The 8,362-nt window shown below is 42.5% G+C and overlaps 1 long non-coding RNA gene across 1 annotated transcript; it reads right to left on the bottom strand.

The window, feature by feature from the left end:
• Positions 1 to 470: 470 nt before the first annotated feature.
• Positions 471 to 6,758, bottom strand: LOC116971709. Its single transcript, XR_004411575.1, has 3 exons — positions 6,645 to 6,758; positions 5,197 to 5,201; positions 471 to 482 (listed from the first exon to the last, which is right to left on the bottom strand). It is a non-coding gene; the product is annotated as an uncharacterized LOC116971709 (long non-coding RNA).
• Positions 6,759 to 8,362: the final 1,604 nt, after the last annotated feature.

Here is an 8,362-nt window from a genome sequence, read left to right as displayed (position 1 = left end):
GTCCGAGAAACTGAGTCGTTCCTCGGCAAGTCCTACAGTACGATTGTTACACCTAAGGTACTGGAAGAGAGAAGGTGGGAGACAGTGAGAACGGGAGGGAAGCATGGAATGCCAACGTCCCCGGGTGTTGTACCTCTTGTGAACAGGTTCACCCACTTAGAAGCTGTCGGGACAGAAGAGGTGTTTACACTGGGCGGCGGACTGGCTTGTGATGCGAATAGGGCTGTTGAGCCAAAACCAAAAAGGCCTAAGGCAGGCAACGCCATTGTAGTAGGAGACTCCATTGTGAGAGGTACGGACAGGGGTTTCTGCGGCAACAGACGGGATGCGAGGATGGTGTGCTGCCTTCCTGGTGCCAGGATCCAGGATGTCACGGACAGAGTGCAGAAAATCCTCAAGGGCGAAGGTGAACATCCGGAAGTGGTAGTGCATGTCGGCACAAACGATGTCGGAAAGAAGGGGATGAATATTCTGCAGCGTGACTTTAGAGAGCTCGGAAAAATGCTGAAAAGCAGGACCTCCAGGGTTGTTATCTCCGGTTTGCTTCCAGTTCCTCGTGCTGGCGAGAGCAGGAACAGGGAGATACGGGACCTGAACGTGTGGCTGAGGAACTGGTGCACGGGGCAGGGATTTAGATTCTTAGATCACTGGGATCTGTTTTGGGGTAAGGGGGAACTGTACAAAAGGGACGGATTGCATCTTAACAGGTGTGGGACCAGCATTCTGGCAGGCAGGTTTGCCACTGCTACACGGGTGGTTTTAAACTGAATAAGGGGGGTGGGGTGTCGAATGGGCTAGTGGAGGATGGAGTTAAAGGGAAAGGGTTTCTTAAATGTGTGAGCGTAGAGACAGAGGGGTGTAAAATGAGGGTAGAAGCAATAGGTAGCAAGGTGAAAAGTAAAAGTGGCAGGCCGGAAAATCCAGGGCAAAAATCAAAAAGGGCCACTTTTCAACAAAATTGTATAAGGGGTAAGAGTGTTGTAAAAACAAGCCTGAAGGCTTTGTGTCTCAATGCAAGGAGCATTCGTAATAAGGTGGATGAGTTGAATGTGCAGATAGCTATTAATGACTATGATATAGTTGGGATCACGGAGACATGGCTCCAGGGTGACCAAGGCTGGGAGCTGAACATCCAGGGATATTCAATATTCAGGAGGGATAGAGAGAAAGGAAAAGGAGGTGGGGTAGCGTTGCTGATTAGAGAGGAGATTAACGCAATGGAAAGGAAGGACATTAGTTTGCAGGATGTGGAATCGGTATGGGTAGAGCTGCGAAACACTAAGGGGCAGAAAACGCTGGTGGGTGTTGTGTACAGGCCACCTAACAGTAGTAGTGAAGTTGGAGATGGTATCAAACAGGAAATTAGAAATGCGTGCGACAAAGGCAAAACCGTTATAATGGGTGACTTCAATCTACATATAGATTGGGTGAATCAAATTGGCAGGGGTGCTGAGGAAGAGGATTTTTTGGAATGTATGCGGGATAGTTATCTAAATCAACATGTAGAGGAACCAACGAGAGAGCAGGCTATTTTAGACTGGGTATTGAGTAATGAGGAAGGGTTAGTTAGCAGTCTTGTTGTACGTGCCCCCTTGGGCAAGAGTGACCATAATATGGTTGAGTTCTTCATTAGGATGGAGAGTGACATTGTTAATTCAGAAACAATGGTTCTGAACTTAAAGAAAGGTAACTTTGAGGGTATGAGACGTGAATTGGCCAAGATTGACTGGCAATTAATTCTAAAAGGGTTGACGGTGGATATGCAATGGAAGACATTTAAAGACTGCATGGATGAACTACAAAAATTGTTCATCCCAGTTTGGCAAAAGAATAAATCAGGGAAGGTAGTGCATCCGTGGATAACAAGGGAAATCAGGGATAGTATCAAAGCGAAGGATGATGCGTACAAATTAGCCAGAAAAAGCAGCATACCGGAGGACTGGGAGAAATTCAGAGACCAGCAGAGGAGGACAAAGGGCTTAATTAGGAAAGGAAAAATAGATTATGAAAGAAAACTGGCAGGGAACATAAAAACTGACTGCAAAAGTTTTTATAGATATGTGAAAAGAAAGAGATTAGTTAAAACAAATGTAGGTCCCTTGCAGTCAGAAACAGGTGAGTTGATCATGGGGAACAAGGATATGGCGGACCAATTGAATAACTACTTTGGTTCCGTCTTCACTAAGGAAGACATAAATAATCTGCCGGAAATAGCAGGGGACCGCGGGTCAAAGGAGTTGGAGGAATTGAGTGAAATCCAGGTTAGCCGGGAAGTGGTGTTGGGTAAATTAAATGGATTAAAGGCCGATAAATCCCCAGGGCCAGATAGGCTGCATCCCAGAGTACTTAAGGAAGTAGCTCCAGAAATAGTGGATGCATTAGTAATAATCTTTCAAAACTCTTTAGATTCTGGAGTAGTTCCTGAGGATTGGCGGGTAGCAAACGTAACCCCACTTTTTAAGAAGGGAGGGAGAGAGAAAACGGGGAATTACAGACCAGTTAGTCTAACATCGGTAGTGGGGAAACTGCTAGAGTCAGTTATTAAAGATGGGATAGCAGCACATTTGGAAAGTGGTGAAATCATTGGACAAAGTCAGCATGGATTTACAAAAGGTAAATCATGTCTGACGAATCTTATAGAATTTTTCGAGGATGTAACTAGTAGCGTGGATAGGGGAGAACCAGTGGATGTGGTGTATCTGGACTTCCAGAAGGCTTTCGACAAGGTCCCACATAAGAGATTAGTTTACAAACTTAAAGCACACGGCATTGGGGGTTCAGTATTGATGTGGATAGAGAACTGGCTGGCAAACAGGAAGCAAAGAGTAGGAGTAAACGGGTCCTTTTCACAATGGCAGGCAGTGACTAGTGGGGTACCGCAAGGCTCAGTGCTGGGACCCCAGCTATTTACAATATATATTAATGATCTGGATGAGGGAATTGAAGGCAATATCTCCAAGTTTGCGGATGACACTAAGCTGGGGGGCAGTGTTAGCTGTGAGGAGGATGCTAGGAGACTGCAAGGTGACTTGGATAGGCTGGGTGAGTGGGCAAATGTTTGGCAGATGCAGTATAATGTGGATAAATGTGAGGTTCTCCATTTTGGTGGCAAAAACAGGAAAGCAGACTATTATCTAAATGGTGGCCGACTAGGAAAAGGGGAGATGCAGCGAGACCTGGGTGTCATGGTACACCAGTCATTGAAAGTGGGCATGCAGGTGCAGCAGGCAGTGAAGAAAGCGAATGGTATGTTAGCTTTCATAGCAAAAGGATTTGAGTATAGGAGCAGGGAGGTTCTACTGCAGTTGTACAGGGTCTTGGTGAGACCACACCTGGAGTATTGCGTACAGTTTTGGTCTCCAAATCTGAGGAAGGACATTATTGCCATAGAGGGAGTGCAGAGAAGGTTCACCAGACTGATTCCTGGGATGTCAGGACTGTCTTATGAAGAAAGACTGGATAGACTTGGTTTATACTCTCTAGAATTTAGGAGATTGAGAGGGGATCTTATAGAAACTTACAAAATTCTTAAGGGGTTGGACAGGCTAGATGCAGGAAGATTGCTCCCGATGTTGGGGAAGTCCAGGACAAGGGGTCACAGCTTAAGGATAAGGGGGAAATCTTTTAAAACCGAGATGAGAAGAACTTTTTTCACACAGAGAGTGGTGAATCTCTGGAACTCCCTGCCACAGAGGGTAGTCGAGGCCAGTTCATTGACTATATTTAAGAGGGAGTTAGATGTGGCCCTTGTGGCTAAGGGGATCAGAGGGTATGGTGAGAAGGCAGGTACGGGATACTGAGTTGGATGATCAGCCATGATCACATTGAATGACGGTGCAGGCTCGAAGGGCCGAATGGCCTACTCCTGCACCTAATTTCTATGTTTCTATGATACTAAGATAGGTGGTGTTATGGATAATGAAGTAGATTTTCAAAGTCTACAGAAAGATTTAGGCCATTTGAAAGAGTGGGCTGAAAGATGGCAGATGGAGTTTAATGCTGATAAGTGTGAGGTGCTACATCTTGGCAGTACAATTCAAAATAGGACATACATGGTAAATGGTAGCGAATTGAGGAATGCAGGTGAACAGAGGGATCTAGGAATAACTGTGCATAGTTCATTGAAGGTGGAATCTCATGTAGATAGGGTGGTAAAGAAAGCTTTTGGTGTGCTGGACTTTATAAATCAGAACATTGAGTATAGAAGTTGGGATGTAATGTTAAAATTGTACAAGGCATTGGTGAGGCCAATTCTGGAATATGGTGTACAAAATTGGTCACCAAATTATAGGAAAATGTCATCAAAATAGAGTACAGAAGAGATTTACTAGAATGTTGCCTGGGTTTCAGCACCTAAGTTACAGAGAAAGGTTGAACAAGATAGGTCTTTATTCTTTGGAGCGCAGAAGGTTAAGGGGGGACTTGATAGAGGTCTTTAAAATTATGAGAGTGATAGACAGAGTTGATGTGGATAAGCTTTTTCCATTGAGAGTAGGGAAGATTCAAACAAGAGGACATGATTTGAGAATTAAGGGACAAATGTTTAGGGGCAACATGAGGGAGAACTTCTTTACTCAGAGAGTGGTAGCTGTGTGGAATGAGCTTCCAGTGGAAGTGGTGGAGGCAGGTTCGATCTTATCATTTAAAAATAAATTGGATAGGTATATGGACGGGAAAGGAATGGAGGGTTATGGTCTGAGTGCAGGTAGATGGGACTAGGTGAGAGTAAGTGTTCGGCACGGACTAGAAGGGCTGAGATGGCCTGTTTCTGTGCTGTAATTGTTATATGGTTATATATTGTTATATGATCTATCTAGGTAAGAATCTAATGTACAATTTAAGTCTCCACCAATTATCAAATTATGTTGTGCAAATTCCGGAATAGTATTAAGTGTTTTCTTGAAGAACAATGCGCTGTCAAAATTTGGTCCATAAACGTTAAGGAGGATCACTTTAAAAAAATATAATTCACCCACCAGTATAATATATCTACCATCGACATCCGCAATAGTTGATATATGTTTAAAAGGTATACCCTTACGGATTAAAATTGCAACCCTCTAGACTTATGAGGTGATACGGAAGTGATACGTTTTGGCAATCCAATTTGCTTTCAATCTATGTTGTGTTTCATTTTTAAGATGAGTTTCATGAAGAAACATTATATCAGCTTTGAGTGATTTTAAGTGCTAATACTTTACCTCTCTTGATTGGTTTGTTAATACCATTGACTAGTTCCAACTACAAAATGTAATTCCTTCACCCCCAATTTCCATATTAACATCTTGCATCTAATGGGTAGGGTGGTCTATAAAAGAGCAGATGGTTCAACACACTAACCCGACCTTACACCCAAACACAGGATAGATGAATTTTAGATTTAATAAGTCTTCATCCCGAACATTTCTTCTTAAAAAAAACTTATAATTGAATTTAATATTAAAGTTGCAATGAAAAGAAAAGTAAAAAAAGTGGAAAATTGTTGGTTAGAAGAGTGCAAAGAAAGGGAAAAAACGACATCTACAATCAGTGTAGTTAGTGATGGCCACACTAGCGTGGCTAACCATCTAAAGACTCCCGTAGCCTTATTAAAAAAAATAATACTAACTCCGTGCTTTAATAAAAAAGAAAATTTCAATAAAAACAATTTGTAAAAGGGAGGGTGGGGGGGGGGAACATTTTTTTAGGTCCAAAGAATTTGTAATCCAGTAGTAGAGAATTTTTATTCTCCTAAAATATATTAGTCAAATATTAGTCAAATATTTTTTTTTTAAATGTTATTAATTAAATACCTAAATCAAACCTTATTTACAGTTCTTATTTATAATTAATTCTAAAAATATCTTGTTAATAATAGTTAGTAATAATTAGTAGTGATTAGTACTAAATAATAAAGGTTGTAAATCAATAGCAAGATAACTTGCTCAACTATCATTATCAACTATCATTTGTCCTTAAGTATAACAATTTAAAATTCAATTTGTTCTCTGCAAGGTGATGACATCATGGAGATAATGTTCAATCATCAATCGGATTCTCAATATCCTGGGCGAACTCCAGTGCTTTCTTGTAATCGGTGAAAAAATGTTCCTTCTGCTTGTAGGTGACTCTCAGTTTTGCAGGGTACATCAGTCCATATCTCAAATTTGGTATCTTCTTAAGGATTCCTCTTGTCTAATTGAAAAGCACTCTCCTCTTTACGACCTCTACAGGATAGTCTCTGAAAATACTGATCCTGTCCCCTTTAAAATGAAAGATATCTGTTACCAGCAATTTTTGTCATGATGTCATCCAAAACATGGTCATATTGCACCTTCAGTATCAGTTGTCTTGGGGGGGCGCTAGCACTCGGACGAGGTCTCAGTGCTCTGTGTGCCCGACCTAATAGAGGCTTTTTATCTAAATTTAAAACCTTTTGTAAAAGATCTACAGCAAAGTCAGAGTTTTTTATTTCCCTCTTTGCCCTCTTTAACACCAACAATTCTTAGATTCTGGCGTTCCTGACGTCCCTCCAAGTCAATACATTTTTCAGTCACTTTATTCAATAAGTCTGTTAAACGCTTAGTCTCGGAGAGAATTATTTTTGTAGTTTCAGCACTTGTATTGGCAATTGACTCTAATTCAGTTATAGCTGCATTGTGCACTGTATCGATAATGGGATCCAACCTAGAGTTAAAGTTAGATTCCATCAAATTAAGTTTAACATTTACCTCTTCCATTTGTTGATTTAATTTTTCAGACATTTCTTCCTTCCAGGTAAACAATTCTTCTTGAACAGTCTGAACTGAGGCAGAAATTTCTTCTTTAAAATTTTTCAGTTCTTCTTTAAAATTCATTTCTTCTTTAAAGTGTTTCAGTTTTTCTTTTATACTTGAGATTTCTCTTGAAATAAAAGTATGAAGATCCTCCATTTCAGCTTTTTTAGTCTTTGTCTTCTGGACCTGTTTTGAACCTTCCTCTTGGGACAACGCTGAAATTGAGCCCGAGGCTTCAGTCAGGCCTATTTCTTCCACCAGTGGTTTAGTCCTACCAGGTTTCCTTGCCTGTTCTTTTGGGGGAGTACGTTGTATCGACATTAAACCACCGGAGTCGCAGTCTGATGACGTCACACACCCTCAACACAGGCTTCAGGTGAGTTTTCAGCAGGTCAGTCCCGTTTTTCTCCCGTTTGTCTTTGGATTTAGCGTGGAGCTAGCTGGCATGTGCTTCTACTCCAGCATATCGCCACCAGAAGTGTCTATTGTCATTTCTAGTTGGCATCTCAGAACAGAGATAAAATTCTCCATAAACTCCATAATTTCCACCATTAACCTTCAGTTGCAATACATTATCTTTCACCAGAAGATAGACACAAAATGCTGGAGCAAGCCAGCGGGACAGGCAGCATCTCTGGAGAGTAGGAATGGGTGACATTTCGGGTGAGACTCTTCTTCGGACTTCTTCCTTCCCGCACATTACGTGGGAAGGGGGTGGTTTGGGTGGGAAGGGTTGAGTTAACCAGGGAGTTGCGGAGGGAACAGTCTCTATGGAAAGCGGAAAGGGGTGGAGATGGGACGATGTAGCCAGTAGTGGGATCCAGATGGAGGTGATGAAAATGCCGGAAGATTATGTGCTGTATGCGACGGCTGATGGGGTGAAAGGTAAGGAGTAGGGGTCTCTGTCCCTGTAGCGACTGGGGAGAGAGGGAGCAAGAGCGGAGCTGTGGGATATCAAGGAGACCCAAGTGAGGGCCTCATCTGATGGACGACATCTCAGATATCTTGATATAGAACACCTCACCTTTGGCGCAGATGCGGCATAGATGGAGGAATTAGGGACTCTACAGGAAGCAGGGTGGGAAGAAGTGTAGTCTAGATAGCTATGGGAGTCAGAGGGTTTATGATAAATGTCGGTCAGTAATCTATCTCCTGTGATGGAGACGGAGAGATCAAAAAACGGTAGGGAGATGTCGAAGGTGGTCTGTAAATTTGAGTGCAGGATGGAAATTAGTAATGAAGTTAATGAAGTCAGTGAGTTCTGCATGGGTGTAGGAGGCAGCAACGATGCAGTCATCAATGTAGCAGAGATAGAGTTCTGGGATAGGGCCAGTGTACGCCTGGAACAGGGATTGTTCAACGTACCCTACAAAGAGACAGGCATAGCTGGGGCCCATGCGGGTGCCTTGGAGGAAGTGGGAGGAGTCGAAGGCAAAGTTGTTGAGGGTAAGGAAAAGCTCCGTTAAGCAGAGTAGAGTGTTAGTAGCGGGTAATTGGCTGGTTCTGCGGTCGAGAAAGAATTGGATGGCTTTAAGACCCTCCAGGTGGGGGATTGAGGTGTAGAATGACTGAACATACATCGTAAAGATGAGGGAGTGGAAGCCTGG

This window comes from Amblyraja radiata, chromosome 4 (genome assembly GCF_010909765.2).
Source record: "Amblyraja radiata isolate CabotCenter1 chromosome 4, sAmbRad1.1.pri, whole genome shotgun sequence".
NCBI classification, from domain to species: Eukaryota; Metazoa; Chordata; class Chondrichthyes; order Rajiformes; family Rajidae; genus Amblyraja; species Amblyraja radiata.
This window is presented reverse-complemented; position numbering and strand designations above follow the sequence as displayed.